Source organism: Grampus griseus, assembly GCF_964374135.1.
Source record: "Grampus griseus genome assembly, chromosome: 7".
NCBI lineage: Eukaryota > Metazoa > Chordata > Mammalia > Artiodactyla > Delphinidae > Grampus > Grampus griseus.
The window spans coordinates 39,208,051-39,226,043 of NC_139001.1; the positions used below are offsets into that span (position 1 = coordinate 39,208,051).

General features: G+C 38.7%; 1 protein-coding gene across 1 annotated transcript in view; it reads right to left on the minus strand.

Moving 5' to 3' along the window:
* Window positions 1-3,531, minus strand: part of SLC39A10 (solute carrier family 39 member 10) — a 52,444-nt gene extending 48,913 nt beyond the window's left edge. Inside the window, exon 1 of the mRNA XM_082658684.1 lies at window positions 3,466-3,531. The gene's annotated coding sequence lies outside the window, so the exon portion shown is untranslated. The remainder of the gene's footprint in view (window positions 1-3,465) is intronic.
* Between the last annotated feature and the right edge of the window lie 14,462 nt (window positions 3,532-17,993).

A 17,993-nucleotide genomic window follows, 5' to 3' on the forward strand; every position in this document is an offset into this window, starting at 1 on the left:
AAGACCCACAAAAACAATCCCAAAACAATTAAGAAAACGGTAATAGGAACATACATATCAATAATAACCTTGAGTGTAAATGGATTAAATGCCCCAACCAAAAGACAAAGAACGGCTGAATGGATACAAAAACAAGACCCATATATATGCTGTCTACAAGAGACCCACTTCAGACCTAGGGACACATACAGACTGAAACTGAAGGGATGGAAAAAGATATTCCATGCACATGGAAATCAAAAGAAAGCTGTAGTAGCACTAGTCATATCAGATAAAATAGACTTTAAAATAAAGACTGTTACAAGAGATAAGGAGGGACACAACATAATGATCAATCCAAGAAGAAAATATAACAATTATAAATGTTTATGCACCCAACATAGGAGCATCTCAATACATAAGGCAAATGCTAACAACCACGAAGGAGAAATTGACAGTAACACAAATATAGTAAGGGATTTTAGCAATGCACTTACATCAACAGACAGATCATCCAAACAGAAAATAAATAAGGAAACACAAACTTTAAATGACCAGATAGACCAGATAGATCTAATTGATATTTATAGAACATTCCACCCAAAAGTGACAGAATACATTTTCTTCTCAAGTGCACATGGAACATTCTCCAGGATAGATAACGTCTTGGGTCACAAATCAAGCCTTGGAAAATTTAAGAAAATTGAAATCGTAACAAGCATCTTTTCTGACCACAAAGCTATGAGACTAGAAATCAATTATAGGAAAAAACAGTAAAGAAAACCAAATACATGGAGGCCAAACAGTGCGTCACTAAATAACCAAGAGATCACTGAAGAAATCAAAGAAATTAAAAAATACATAGAAACAAATGGCAATCAAAACACCACAACCAAAAACCTATGGCACACAGCAAAACCAGTTCTAAGAGGGAAGTTTATAGCAATTCAATCTCACCTCAAAAAACAAGAAAAATCTCAAACAATCTAACACTACACTTAAAACAGGTAGGGAAAGAAGAACAAAGAAAACTCAAAGTGAGTAGAAGGAAAGAAATCATAAAGATCAGAGCAGAAATAAATGAAATAGAAATGAAGAAAACAATAGCAAAGATCAATAAAACTAAAAGCTGGTTCTTTGAGAAGATAAAATTGATAAAACCTTAGCCAGACTCATCAAGAAAAAAAGGGAGAGGACAGAAATCAACAAGATTAGAAATGAAAAAGGAGAAATCACAACTGACACTGCAGAAATACAAAAGATTATAAGAGACTACTACAAACAATTATATGCCAATAAAATGGACAGCCACGAAAAATGGACAAATTCTTGGAAAGGTACAATTTTCCAAGACTGAACCAGGATGAATTAGAAAATATCAACAGACCTATCACAAGTAATGAAATTGAAACCATAATTAAAAATCTTCCAGGGCTTCCCTGGTGGCGCAGTGGTTGGGAGTCCGCCTGCCGACGCAGGGGATGCGGGTTCGTGCCCCGGTCTGGGAAGATCCCACATGCCGCGGAGCGGCTGGGCCCGTAAGGCATGGCCGCTGAGCCTGCGTGTCTGGATGACTGTGCTCTGCAACTGGAGAGGCCACAACAGTGAAAGGCCCGCATACCGCAAAAAAAAAAAAAATCTTCCAGCAAACAAAAGTCCAGGACCAGATGGCTTCACAGGCAAATTCTATCAAATATTTAGAGAAGAGCTAACACCTATTGTTCTCAAACTCTTCCAAAAAATTGCAGAGGGAGAAACACTCCCAAACTCATTCTATGAAGCCACCATCACCCTGATACCAAAACCAGAAAGATATCACAAAAAAAAAGAATATTATAGACTAATATCACTGATGAACATAAATGCAAAACTCCTGAACAAAATACTAGCAAACAGAATCCAACAGCACATTAAAGGATCATACACCATGATCAAGTGGTGTTTATCCCAGGAATGCAAGGATTCTTCAAATATACCCAAATCAATCAATGTAATAATCCATATTAACAAACTGAAGGAGAAAAACCATATGATCATCTCAATAGATGCAGAAAAAGCTTTCGACAAAATTCAACACCCACTTATGATAAAAACTCTCCAAAAAGTGGGCACAGAGGGAACCTACCTTAACATAATAAAGGCCATATATGACGAATCCACAGCAAGCATCATACTCAATGGTAAAAAGCTGAAAGCATTTCCACTAATATCAGGAACAAGACAAGGATGTCTACTCTTGCCACTCTTATTCAACATACTTTTGAAGTCCTAGCCACAGCAATCAGAGAACAAAAGAAACAAAAGGAATACAAATTGGAAAAGAAAAAGTAAAACTGTCACTGTTTGCCAATGACATGATACTATACATAGAAAATCCTAAAGATGCCACCAGAAAACTACTAGAACTAATCAATGCATTTGGTAAGGTTGCAGGATCCAAAATTAATGCAAAGAAATCTGGCATTCCTATACACTAACAATGAAAAATCAGGAAGAGAAACTAAGGAAACATTCCCATTTACCACTGCAACAAAAAGAATAAAATACCTAGGAACAAACCTGCCTAAGGAGGCGAAAGACCTGTACTCAGAAAACTATAAAACATTCATGAAAGAAATCAAAGATGACAAAAACAGATGGAGAAATATACCAGGTTCTTGGATTGGAAAAAGCATTATGAAAATGACTATACTACCCGAAGCAATCTACAGATTCAATGCAATCCCTATCAAACTACCAATGGTATTCTTCACAGAATTAGAACAAAAAATTTTACAATTCATATAGAAACACAATAGACCCCGAATAGCCAAAGCAATCTTGAGAAAGAAAAATGGAGGAATCAGGCTACCCAACTTCAAACTATACCATAAAGCTACAGTAATCAAGACAGTATGGTACTGGCACAAAAACAGAAATACAGATCAATGGTACAGGATAGAATGCCCAGAGATATACCCACACACATATGGGCACCTAATTTACGACAAAGAAGGCAAAAACATACAATGGAGAAAAGACAGCCTCTTCAATAAGTGGTGCTGGGCAAACTGGACAGCTACATGTAAAAGAAAGAAATTAGAGGGACAGCTTCAAGATGGCAGAGGAGTAAGATGTGGAGATCACCTTCCTCCCCAAAAATACCTCAAAAATACATCTACATGTGGCACAGCTCCTACACAACACCTATGGAACCTGGCAGAAGACCTCAGACTTCCCAAAAGGCAAGAAATTCCCCACGTACCTGGGTAGTGCAAAAGGAAAAAGTAAAAACAGAGACGAAAGAATAGGGACAGGACCTGCACCTCTGGGAGGGAGCTGTGGAAGAGGAAAAGCTTCCACACGCTAAGAAGGCCCTTCACTGGCGGAGATGGTGGGTGTGTCAGAGGGAAGCTTTGGAGTCACGGAGGACAGCGCAGCAATAGGGGTGCAGATGGCAAAGCGGACAGATTCCCACACAGAGGATCGGTGCTGACCAGCACTCACCAGCCTGAGAGGCTTCTCTGCTCACCCGCCAGGGCAGCTGGTGGCTGGGAGCTGAGGCTTGGGCTTTAGAAGTCAGATCTCAGGGAGAGGACTGAGGTTGGCTGCATGAACACAGACTGAAGGGGACTAGTGCGCCACAGGTAGCTGGGAGGGAGTCCAGGAAAATGTCTGGAACTGCCTAAGAGGCAAGAGAACATTGTTTCAGGGTGCACGAGGAGAGGGGATTCAGAGCACCACACAAACAAGCTCCAGAGACGGGCTCGAGCCGTGGCTATCAGCACAGACAGAGACAGGTATGAGACGCTAAGGCTGCTACTGCAGCCACCAAGAAGCCTGTGTGCAAGCACAGGTCACTATCCACACCTCCCCTCCAGGAAGCCTGTGAAGCCTGCCACTCCTAGGGTCCCATGATCCAGGGACAACTTCCCCAGGAGAACACATGTCATGCTTCAGTCTGTTACAACGTCACGCCGGCCTCTGCCACCACAGGCTCGCCCCAAATTCCATACCCTTCCCTCCCCCTGGCCTCAGTGAGCCAGAGTCCCCTAATCAGCTGCTCCTTTAACCCCATCCTGTCTGGGTCTGGAATAGATGCCCTCAGGCAACATACACGCAGAGGCAAGGCCAAATCCAAAGCTGAAGCCCAGGAGCTGTGTGAACAAAGAAGAGAAAGGGAAATCTCTCCACGGAGCCTCAGGAGCAGAGGATTAGACCTCCACAATCAAACTGATGGACCCTGCAACTGTGGAATACCTGAAGAGACAACGAATCATCCCAAAATTGAGGTGGTAGACTTTGGGAGCAACTGTAGACTTGGGGTTTGCTTTCTGCATCTAATTTATTTCTGGTGTTATGTTTATCTTAGGTTAGTATTTAGAGCTTATTATCATTGGTAGATTTCTTTATTGATTTGGATGCTCTCTTCCTTTTATTTATTTATTTTTTTCCCTTTTCTCCTTTTGTGTGCATGTGTATGCTTCTTTGTGTAATTTTCTCTGTAGAGATTTGCTTTTACCATTTGTCCTAGGGTTCTGTCTGTCCTTTTTTTTTTTTTTTCAGTATACTTTTTGGAGCTTGTTATCATTGGTGAATTTGTTTTTTGATTTGGTTGCTCTCTCTTTCCTTCCTTTTTTTTTTTTTTTTTACTACTTTTTAATTTTTAAATATATTTAAAAAATTTTTTCTTTTAATAACTTTCTTATTTTATTTATTTGTTTGTTTGTTTATTTATTTATTTTCTCCCTTTTCTTCTGAGCCGGGTGGCTGACAGGGTCTTGGTGCTCTTGCTGGGGGTCAGGCCTGAGCCTCTGAGATGGGAGAGCCGAGTTCAGGACACTGGTCCACCAGAAACCTACCAACCCCACATAATATCGAATGGCGCAAGATCTCCCAGAGATCTCCATCTCAACGCTAAGACCCAGCTCCACTCAACGACCAGCAAGCTACAGGGCTTGACATCCTATGCCAAACAACTAGCAAGATAAGAACACAACCCTGCCCATTAGCAGACAGGCTGCCTAAAATCATAATAAGTTCACAGACAACCCAAAACACACCACCAGACGCAGTTCCACCCACCAGAAAGACAAGATCCAGCCTCATCCACCAGAACACAGGCACCAGCCCCCTCCACCAAGAAGCCTACACAACCCACTAAACCAACCTTACCCACTAGGGGCCAACACCAAACACAACGGGAACTACGAACCTGCAGCCTGCCAAAACGAGACCCCAAACACAGTAAATTAAGCAAAATGAGAAGACAGAGAAACAAACAGCAGATGAAGGAGCAAGGTAAAAACCCACCAGATAAAACAAACCAAGAGAAAATAGGGAGTCTACCTGAAAAAGAATTCAGCGTCATGATAGTAAAGATGATCCAAAATCTTAGAAACAGAATGGAGAAAATGAAAGAAACGTTTAACAAAAACCTAGAAGAACTAAAGAGCAAACAATGATAAACATCACAATAAATGAAATGAAAAACTCTCTAGAAGGAATCAGTAGAAGAATAACTGAGGCAGAAGAACGGATAAATGACCTGAAAGATAAAATAGTGGAAATAACTACTGCAGAGCAGAATAAAGAACAAAGAATGAAAAGAATTGAGGACAGTCTCAGAGACATCTGGGACAACATTAAATGCACCAACATTCGAATTATAGGGGTCCCAGAAGAAGAAGAGAAAAAGAAAGGGACTGAGAATATATTTGAAGAGTTTATAGTTGAAAACTTCCCTAAAATGAGAAGGGAAATAGTCAATCAAGGCCAGAAAGCACAGAGACTCCCATACAGGATAAATCCAAGGAGAAACATGCCAAGACAAATATTAGTCAAACTATCAAAACTTAAATACAAAGAAAAAATATTAAAAGCAGCAAGGGAAAAGCAACAAATAACATACAAGGGAATCCCCGTAAGGTTAACAGCTGATCTTTCAGCAGAAATTCTGCAAGCCAGAAGGGAGTGGCAGGACATATTTAAAGTGATGAAAGAGAAAAACCTACAACCAAGATTACTCTACCCAGCAAGGATCTCACTCAGATTCAATGGAGAAATTAAAACCTTTACTGACAAGCAAATGCTAAGTGAAATTCAACACCACCAAACCAGCTTTACAAATCCTTAAGTAATTTCTCTAGGCAGGAAGCACAAGACAAGGAAAAGACCTACAATAACAAACCCAAAACAATTAAGAAAATGGTAACAGGAACACACATATCAATAACTACCTTAAATGTAAATGGATTAAATGCTCCAACCAAAGGACACAGGCATGCTGAATGGATACAAAAACAAGACCCATATATGTGCTGTCTGCAAGAGACCCACTTCAGACCTAGGGATACATACAGACTGAAAGTGAGAGGATGGAAAAAGATATTCCATGCAAATGGAAATCAAAAGAAAGCTGGAGTAGCAATTCTCATATCAGACAAAACAGACTTTAAAAAAAAGACTATTCCAAGAGACAAAGCACACTACATAATGATCAAGGGATCAATCCAAGAATAAGACATAACAACTGTAAATATTTATGGACCCAACAAAGGAGCACCTCAACACTTAAGGCAATGCTAACAGCCATAAAAGGGGAAATCGACAGTAACACAATCATAGTAGGGGACTTGAACACCCCACTTTCACCAATGGACACATCGTCCAAAATGAAAATAAATAAGGAAACACAAGCTTTAAATGATAAATTAAACAAGATGGACTTAATTGATATTTATAGAACATTCCATCCAAACACAACAGAATACACTTCCTTCTCAAGTGCTCATGGAACATTCTCCAGGATAGATCATATCTTGGGTCACATATCAAGCCTTGGTAAATTTAAGAAAATTGAAATCGTATCAAGTATCTTTTCTGACCACAACACTATGAGAATAGATATCAATTACAGGAAAAAACCTGTTAAAAGTACAGACACATGGAGGCTAAACAATACACTACTTAATAACCAAGAGCTCACTGAAGAAATCATAGAGAAAATCAAAAAATACCTAGAAACAAATGACAATGAAAACACGACGACCCCAAAACCTATGGGATGTAGCAAAAGCAGTTCTAAGAGGGAAGTTTATAGCACTAGAATCCTACCTCAAGAAACAATAAACATCTCAAATAAACAACCTAAACTTACACCTAAAGCAATTAAAGAAAGAAGAACAAAAAGCCCCCAAAGTTAGGAGAAGGAAAGAAATCATGAAGATCAGATCAGAAATAAATGAAAAAGAAATGAAGGAAACAATAGCTAAGATCAATAAAATTAAAAGCTGGTTCTTTAAGAGGATAAACAAAATTGATAAACCACTAGACAGACTCATTAAGAAAAAAAGGGAGAATACTGAAATCAATAGAATTAGAAATGAAAAAGGAGAAGTAACAACTGACACTGCAGAAAAACAAAGGATCATGAGAGATTACTACAAGCAACTATATCCCAATAAAAAGGACAACCTGGAAGAAATGGACAAATTCTTAGAAAAGCACAACCTCCCAAGACTGAACCATGAAGAAATAGAAAATATAAACAGACCAATCACAAGCACTGAAATTGAAACTGTGAATGAAACTTAAAAGCTTTTGCCAAGCAAAGGAAACTACAAACAAGAGAAAAAGACAACCCTCAGAATGGAAGAAAATATTTGCAAATGAATCAACAGACAAAGGATTAATCTCCAAAATATATAAACAGCTCATGCAGCTGAATATTAAAAAAACAAACAACCCAATCAATAAATGGGCAGAAGACCTAAATAGACATCTCTCCAAAGAAGACATACAGATGGCCAAGAAGCACATGAAAAGCTGCTCAACATCACTAATTATTAGAGAAATGCAAGTCAAAACTACAATGAGGTATCACCTCACAACAGTTAGAATGGGCATCATCAGAAAATCTACAAACAACAAATGCTGGAGAGGGTGTGGAGAAAAGGGAACCCTCTTGCACTGTTTTTGGGAATGTAAATTGATACAGCCACTATGGAGAACACTATGGAGGTTCCTTAAAAAACTAAAAATAGAATTACCGTTATGACCCAGCTATCCCACTACTGGGCATATACCCAGAGAAAACCATAATTCAAAAAGACACATGCACCCCAATGTTCACTGAAGCACTACTTACAATAGCCAGGTCATGGAAGCAACCTAAATGCCCATTGACAGATGAATGGATAAAGCAGATGTGGTACATATATACAATGGAATATTACTCAGCCATAAAAAGGAATGAAATTGGGTCATTTGCAGAGATGTGGATGGATCTAGAGACTGTCATACAGAGTGAAATAAGTCAGAAAAAGAAATATCATATATTAATGCATATATGTGGAACCTAGAAAAATGGTACAGATGAACCAGTTTGCAGGGCAGAAATAGAGACACAGATGTAGAGAACAAACGTATGGACACCAAGGGGGGGAAAGTGGCGGGGGGGATGGTGGTGGTGGTGGGATGAATTGGGAGATTGGGATTGACATGTATACACTGATATGTATAAAATGGATAACTAATAAGAACCTGCTGTATAAAAAAATAAATAAAATTCAAAAAAAATTATCTGAAGTCTCTGCTTTTCAAGCTTTCATTACAAGGAGTCTGGAACCATAAGGTAGAAAGCCATGTATGATATTCCTATGCCTGTTGTGCTGCTTGTGAATACAAAGAGCATCTGAGATTAGTAAATGCATGAGGTGGGAAACCTTTATCAGTCACAAAATATTGTGAGGCCTTTTGAAGCTACTAAAATGTTTACAATTTTAGTTACCCTTTCAATAAATAAGCTTCAACTTCTTTCCACTACAAATGCATGTAAACCTACACAAAATATAATCACAAAGAGGACTTAAAAGACAGAGCACTAACCTTAGGACCTGAATTAGACACACATGCCTTCTCCCTTCAACTTCCAGAGCTGTATTCTCTTTCAACTCATCACCCCTCAGTTACCTTCATTCTAAGAATCGTTACTGCCATTGCCTTAAATCTTTATTACTCCATTCATCTTCACTCTTACTTTGTTTTCCTTTTTCAGCATCTTGTCACTGTTACATGACCCTGATTTTGTACCAGCTTGCCATTCATAAGCACTGCCAGCTAAAATGATCTCTCCTTTCCATAAGGTTAGGAAAAAAAAAAAAAAAAAATCACAGAATATCCAGGGCAGTATTTTTTTTTTTTTGCCACACAGCACGGCTTGTGGGATCTTAGCTCCCTGACCATGGATGGAACCTGCGCCCCTTGCATTGGAAGCTTGGGGTCTTAACCACTGGACCACCAGGGCAATATTTTCATAACATTAACATTTTTTTGATGCTGCTGACAACACAGACTACTTCTTCCTCACCAGGGAAGCTTTCTACTGTTTAATTTTAGCTGTGCTTACAGTTATTTGAACAAAGTTAAATGATTCAGTCCTGCCATTTAGCAGAATCTTACAAAAGTATAGTTCAAGTGTCAAAGCTACTTAATTTTTACTAGCAAACAACCAATTTATTATCAAGTATCAATCCATCTTTATTATCAAGTTCAACCTTGTCCAACATAAAGAAAACTACATAAATTATATAAACATAGTCTTCTTAAGGCACATTCTCTTTCTTAATAGAATCACACTCAGATACACAGACTGCAGTAGATTTTGTAATATACAGATACATTGAAAAAGAAAAAAATTATTAATGCCGGGGGGGGGGGGGAAGTTGTGCAGGAAAAGTAACAGTTTATTACAATGACTCAATTGTAAATAACATTCACAGTCATAAAAATATAACACTAAATACTGTTCTAAACCAAAATTATTCAATACAATTGTACTGAAAAACTGGGGTATAGGAAATGAGTACATGGAGAGGTGGAAAGAGTGCTAAATCCAAAGCAGACAATGACTAAAACTGAAAATCAGCAAGTTATGAACATGTTGGAGACATAGCAGTGAAAAGCAAAATAATCAGAGAAACTAAAGGAGTTCCTTATCTCTCTAGGCAGAATGTAAAAGAAGCCAGGCAGGAGACTGATTTTTCTTTTTCCTAAAAACTTCACAGAACTATTTAATTCTTTAAACTGTATTCATGCATAACTTTGAAAAAACTAAATATAAAAGTCAGCAATTATAAATCTTAAAAAAAGTTTCTGTTGAACAAAATCACATTATGTCACATGTGGAAGAAAATGAATTACAGTTTCAAGATTTTCACAAGCATTTGTTTACAGGGTTTTAATCACAATATGTAATCATTTTAATTTCAATTTGTGCTATTATTTTTAGTTACTGGCTTGGATAAGTCCAAGATGTGGGGAAAGACCACAAAAGTTTGAATACTTTTCAGGTCTTGTTACATACTTCCAAATTGTTTTCTAGAGCAATTAAGTTTGGTTATACTGCCACCAGTAGTACGGTCATAGTATTCTCATTAGTAGTTGGTATTATTAATTTTGGAACAGGTAAAATTACCTTATTCTTATATTCAAATTATTCCTGGTGTCTCAATATTTTTATAAACATTCATGAGCTTTTACATAACATGGCTTGGTCATATTTTCCGCAGAAAACATCTTCAATTCTGTCTAATGCCTTTTTACTTTGATTACAATGTTTTCCCTTTCACGTATAGACATTTTCACACACATGCACTGAAACCCGTGAACATCTTTTGCAATTTCTTTATGACTTCTAAATTTAATGTTTTTTCTCCCTATATTTAATATATATTTTCTTCTTTGAAAAAAAAGCAATAATTAAAATTAACATGACCCCTAACATCCATTTCTTTTTTAGGGAAAATAAAACATCCATTGAACTAACAAACAATAGTCTTATATCTGTTAACTAAGAAAGTTTACGTTTTAGCCTCAGTAAAACTTGTGTTTCAAGTTTTTTCAAGTACTTGTGTTTAGGCAGAAATCTTCAGGGGAAAAGCTTTAACATTTTTTATAAATCATAAATTACATTATGTATTATATAATACTGTATTTACAGTGAACTTAAACAACACTTTCTTAAAATTTTCAGTGATTTGATTTGTAGCTACTTGGTTTCCTTCTTCAGTTTTTAAAAATTGATTATTTTCTTGAAAATAAACTTTTTATTTACACTGGTTATATATATCAAATTATTCACTTTATTTTAAAAACTAGAGTATGCTAATTTAAAACAAAAATCTTAAAATATGTTTTAAACATTAACAAGTTACAAAGTCAGCTGAAATTCTACATTAAAAAAGGTCCATGGGAAAAGAAAACATGATCTGTTGCTTTATGATATATATTATATACAATACATAATATCTAATTGTTCTCTGTAAGTATATGCAATAATGTAATAGTTAAATATTACATTATAATTACATAAAGTATTTTTCTAATATAGTTTTACTGATCTCATTGATTTACAATGTAATAATAAATCATATTTTATTCTACATATCTTGATGAGGTACGTAAATCAATCTTTCCATAGCCCCCTTCATCAAGAGGCTATGTTCTTCTACGACATAGCACGAAGTATACTTCTTCACATGTAAACAGAATAAAGTGATGATTCATCTTCAGCAAAGGTACACTAAGAAGAATTACACCAAAACACTTGTTCACAGGCCTGTAAACATGCAATCACGAATTGCTTTATGAGGGGAGTGGGAGGAGAGGAAAAAGGAGGAAAGGGGACAGGAGGAAGGGGCAGGGAGAAGGCATAAAAAATATGAACATTTTCTGCTCTGAAGGAGGTACAAGGAAGACACAGTCACCTTTTAAATTAGAGACGGTAAACTGTGACAGTGATAGAGTTAAGTAGTAGCTCAAGGTTAGAGGCCACATTCCAAATCCAAGCATCATAAATAAAGGTGCTATTCCTCCTATAGAGGAAAATGGAAAGGGGGAGAGACAAAAAGCTTCTACACTATTTAGGTGAAGAATACCTGAGAACTCACATTATTACCCATTCATTTAGATTTGAATGCTTTTATACTAAAGTATCTTACTCATACAGGTAGTAGGAAAATGTAAGTATTTTACAAGCAGCAACACATCAAATAATGACAGAATATGAAGAACTGGATCCAGGAGTTGGCTGACTTAAAAGGGTCGGATATTTAATATTTTAGGTTTTGCAGGCAGTAGTCTCTGTGGCACCTACTCAATTCTGCCATTATGGTACAAAGCAGCAATATACAATATATATAAATGTACAAGGAAGCTGTGTTCCATCAATACTTAATTTAGAAAAGCAGACTGATTTGGCCCAAGGCCATAGCTTCCTGACCCCTGACTTAATCTACACATTTTTTAAAACTTACCAATTCAACAGACAACTACAGGGGAAACCACTATTGTAAAACTCAAACATTCACTGAATATATAAAGTGAATTCAGAAAAAAGTTTAGAGGCACGAAGGCACATCTGAAATGATTTTTTATTTACAGACATTAAAGCAACAGGGCAGTGGGATATATGCATTTGTGACCTTGTTACTACAACTGAAAACAATTCAATTTTCTGCTTCTATATGAATGAAAACAAATGCAAAAACTCAAGTGATCACTGACTGACAAGTCTTCGATACTTATTAGAGCATTAAAAATAACTCTTTCACACAGTACTTCACAGTAACTCTAATAACAATACTTCTGGGTCCTATGAAAGCACATAATCTTATATTAATAAGATAAAGATATTTCCGACAACATTCTGATTCACTTTTCTAATCCCCAAAAACCTCTTTTCTGAATGGGATGGATGGTCCCCCAAAACAGTGTACACATTAAGGGTAAACACCATTGTTAGAAATGTTAATGCAAGAACAATTACCTGATACCTCCTCTTTCAGCAGTTAAATATACAATATAATGGGTAAATATAAACTATAAAATTACAAAATCATATACCACTAACTCCTAATGAAAATAATTGAAACACTACTTGAAAAAGATTTTAGATTTTATCCCTATACTTACAAACCTGTAACCACCACGCCATTCTAATAACATCTTTTAACATTAAAAGTCTATTAAATATCCAATTCTTATATCTGGCAACAACAAAAAAAGAAAACCTTATGTTCTGATAATAGAATCTGACACTATTTTTTTATGATGTGCTATGACAATAAACTATTGTGTTCTGAACATTGAAAGTGTGGTCTCTTAAGCAGTTGGAAATAATTTCAATAATGCTATTGTTATTTAAAGCTTTACAATTTCAGTTGAAAATTGCCTTCATAACTACTGAACACATTTTTGAATATTCTGATTGTAGTAAATATTTGTAAAGAATATATTTGCTTATTTGGGAAAAACCTAAAAGTCATTGTGTGGTCTAGTCACAAAACTTATTAGAAAATAATGAAAAAAAAAGAAAATAATGAAAATGAAAAAAGTAGTTTGGAATATTGATAACTGATATAATTTGAAATCTTGAGTTTACATAAATGACTATGGGAAATCTTGTGGTTATTACAGGTCCTTGAGGCTCTATTTTTCAAAAATCATTCTATAAAAGTCAAAGTTCCAAAGCACTTGAACTTAAAAAAAAAAGCTCACCACGTGATTTTAACATTATTTTCAGTACAGTGGAGACAACACGAAGTTATATGGGACTAAATTAAGCCAGAAGCAGCCCAGACTGAAGGAATTGCTGCTATTCATATGCAAAGCTAACCTCAAAGATACACATTTAATATATAGCCCTCTTTCTGTTTGAAAACACCCCCAACATAACTTGCAAGGAAACTTGGCCTTATATTGTTCTACCTCCACCCAAACTCAGCCCCATTCAGAAAATTAGGGTTAAAAGCAATCAAAGTTAACCAGTTCAAAATGACTCTTATTAGTAACACTAACCAGCTGGAGGAAATCTCAAGGTAGACTAGATAAATAGCACTAAGGAATCTAATTGTAACTTAAATAGTCTTGTTTTAGGAAAAGGTGAAGATGAAGAAGGTAAGTGCATGAAAACTTCAAGGGGAATCAAACACTAGGGGGCAGCATCAAACTGTTGGGACAAACAGCACTCTTCTAACTTGTAAACTTGAAGCTAAAGTTAGTATATTTTTAATGAGAATTACACTTATAATGAAAAATTACTTAACAAGGTTATAAAACCTGTTATAAAGGAAAAAACTAGCTTTCTGTTTTGATTACTTGCACTTCTTTTCCATTTCCTACTGTGTGCTTTCTTTTGCATCTTATGAATACGTTTAAAATGCACTCATGATAAAGTCTTTTTGATATACAATTTTTAATAAATGAGCATTTCCATTCTTGAGGTAGCCACTACACAGACAAGGGCTGACATATCAAAATCCAAAGTATTAATATTTCCTTGGGTTAATACTGAATTTAAATTTTGTATCACTCACTTAACATTTTTAACTCGATTAAAGAGCTTGACAACCAAGCTTTGCACATTCACTGAATAAGGTGTCATGAGCATTATAGCATTATGTCACAAAAAGCTGTGGAGTGTGTGTCCCTCAAGGAATTTAGTCTGGCAGGGAAAACAAGATATATGTATGTAATTATAAGTTAGAAAATGCAAAAGCAGAAAAAATTCTATGAATTATTACATATGAATAACAACAATAAGATAACTGTATCCCCGCAATGGCCCAGTAGAGACCATTAAACCTCATTCTGGAATCAAGACAGAAAGTAGTCCTTCAACTGCTAATGAAGAACTGAAACGTCTATGCAGAAAGAAGGTAAAATGAATTATCTGTAGCCCCTTAGCTCATTAAGTCATTTCAAGGTCACAGTAAACCCATGAGGTAGGTTTTTCTAGTACTTCAAGTTCACAGATAAAAGATTAAGATAAAGCAACTTGCTCAAGGTAACCAAACTAGTTAATAATCGGTCAGTTTTGAACCTTAAGTCTCACTCCAAAGCTGTACATTCTTTCCAATAACGGCCAAAACTGGGGGTAGAGGAAGTGGGGGAGAGGTGGGGAATAGAATAGTAACAACGTAAATTGACTTTAATTAAAAGCAGATGATTCCTGTTGTTGAATAATTTCCCTATACCCTGTATTCTCCATAAATCTGTTTAAAAACAAACAAAAACACCCCCTAGACTAGTACCTGCCTACCAGACTTGAGGCCTCCTACTTCAAATCAAGTGCTCAAAAAAGGGGAAGAACTGTGTTGGCTTTTAAGCTATCTGTTAGTAGAATACAAATTAACATGAAGAATAAGTAAAGGTTATCATGCAATATATTATCGATGTCACCTCATAGTTAACCACTTCTTTTAAAGTAGCACAAAGTCATTCTTACACAGGGGTTCTTAACCAGGGGGCTGTGTAAAGAATTCAGGTTTGTGAATTTGGATACGGAAGACAGACATATCTAATTGTAATTGATCTCTGAAATTTAGTTATCCCTTCAGTTATAAATGTAGGCAAAAAGCACAGTAATATGCAGCACCTGACACTATTAATATAAATCATTCAAATTAAATCCTATAAAGATCATTTACAGTCCTCACTAGTTTGAAATTAGTCATCAGACTTGCCACTACTCGATATTTAATGCTTTACTAAAGCATGAATTACTTCATCATAAATATTTAACATTTTGGTAATTATATTTCAATACAACTGGTTTCTCTTGTAATCCTACGTTTTCCATACATTTAAACTCATCATTCAGAGTTTCATCAAACAAAAAAAGTTTAAAAGTCCCTCCAGTACATTATTATTTTCTTTTCTTCAAATCACTCATCGTTGGTATTACCTATTTCTCTCTCCTATGGGAGTACTCAGCACATGGAGGGATGTAAGTTGTCTGGTGTGGACCCCGAAGTCTAGAGCAAGAGACTGCCTCAAGGTACTTAAAATTTGTAGAATTGTAAGTCCTAACAAAAAACAGTACACAAGTCTTGACTTAAGGCTTTCAACTGCATTACTACAATCAACTACATTCTAAATCTCCAGCTTTTCCCATATATTACTTGCTTGTTCTTAATTATGTAGAATTTAGATACCCATCAAAAAAAAAAAACCCACACAAATGAAATGCAAACTTGTCACATGCTTGTTTTGCTCCAAGAATGACTCAGTTCCAAGGTAAAACTAGAGAACTGAACAGCGTAAAAGACGTTAAATTAAAGTTAAAAATAAACACACACACAGTATAACCTACCATCTTCTTTTTAAATTATGTGCTTTAATGTCACTCTTTATTACTTAAAACAGGGACTTGAGTGAAGGACCCTTCCAACTGAGGGCTGCGGATCCTGCTTCTTCCTCCTGCCCAGCTCATAAAGACAGCCCATGTGGACAGACTCCCACGTGAACAGTTCTTTACAGAAGCCACAGGAAGACCTCCAACGTCACGTCGCCTGCGCCCTCACCAGGCCCCCCTCTTAGCCTGGGCACTCAGGGGTCCCAAGGGAGAAGCAAGGAGTTGAGCAGATCCCGAGACCCGGGGAGGGGGCCGCGAAGGTTCCCCGACGTACTGCCGCAGCAGGGCCCCCCATCGCTCTCAGCCAAACAGCTTTCAGGAACAAAGCCTGGGCTGCCGTGCCACCTCCCGGCCCACCCGAACTCCCCCTCCGACCCAGCCCCAGCCCAACCCGAGCCCTCAGCTCCAGGGACCCCAGCTGGCTTCAATATTAACCACCCCGCGCCCCGCCTCGGCTTTCCGGTTGGTAGGGGAGAAAGCAAGCTCCCACGAGGCCTCCCGCGGTAGGAGCACAGGCGCCACCGTCCGTTAGCCTCCCGGGGCCGGAACAGCAGCGCCCAGGCTCCATCCCGGGGTCACCGTGATACACCGGAGAGGACCACGCGAGAGGAAGAACAGGGGGTGTTCGCCGAGACCGGACTGCGGATCCTCCCACCCTCGGGCCACCGTGTCCCCGCCTCCGGCGGCGACGCCACCCTCGGCCCCCAGGCCGCCCGCGCGTAGCCCCCCAACCGCCACCTTCTGCCCAGTGGTCACTGCCCCATTCTCCGCGCGGCCCCCAGCCTCGGCAGGGGGCTAAGTTGGGCGCGGGTCCCGCACGCGGGGCGGAGGCTGCCCGGCCGCTAACCCCGCGGCAGCCCGGAGCGCACACGAGGAGCTGCGGCACCCCACGCGCAGCCCACAGCGCGCTCTGCCCGGCTCGCCGCCGCCGCCGCCGCCAACGACAGCAGCAGCTGCGAGAAGCCCAGCGCCCGGATCCCCGAGGGACTCAGCCCCGACTCCCCGGTCCTTGTCTCCCTTTCTACCCCCACCCCGCTGTCCCGGGACTCGCAGTCTCCGCCGCGCAAGGGGCCGGTTCTGGGGGAGGGAATGTAAACAAATCGGGGTTTTATAGTTACCTCACACTCGAGTGCCGTGTGCATCTCCTCTCCGCTCGGTACCAAACCCCGGCTGCACTAAATCGTGTATTCACCAAAGCCGGCTGCGCCAACTGCGTCGCGGAGACCTGAGCGTCAGACACCACGCTACGCTAGCGGCGTACACGGCCCACTCAGGTCCTTGCGCAGCCGCACCCCGTCCGCCTATGGGTGTTACGCTCTGGGCGTACACTCACCACCCAGCCATTCACTTCGAATAACGAAACTTGCGTAGCAGAACTGCACCATTCGTGGATTCCACACGGACCGTGAGAGCAATAGGAAATTCGAGTCTACGCAAACTGCGGAGCTCCGCGGCTCCGCGCTAGTTTTGTTCCAAGAAAAGACGCCGCGGGGTAGTTGGGGCGGCTTCTAACGCATGCGTGGAGCGCTCTTTTACCTCTCGCCTTTACTCCCGGCTTTGCCTGTCGGTTGCTGCGGCCCGGGCGAGGCGGATGAGTAAGGCAAGCTCTAAACGCAAACGCTTCAGCCAGAAGATTTAAGATGGATAAATTAGAATGTTTATCTGTACACGAGTTAAACATCTACGTTAACTTAATCCCTCCCCTTTATTAAAGTAAACTTTCAGTCTCTGAAGGGAGAAAGGAATTAATACTGATTTAGTGCTAAGTGCGAGGTATTTTGCATAGTTCTCCCTCCTCCCAATTTATTCTGAAGAGCACTTCCTGTGGGCCTTACAA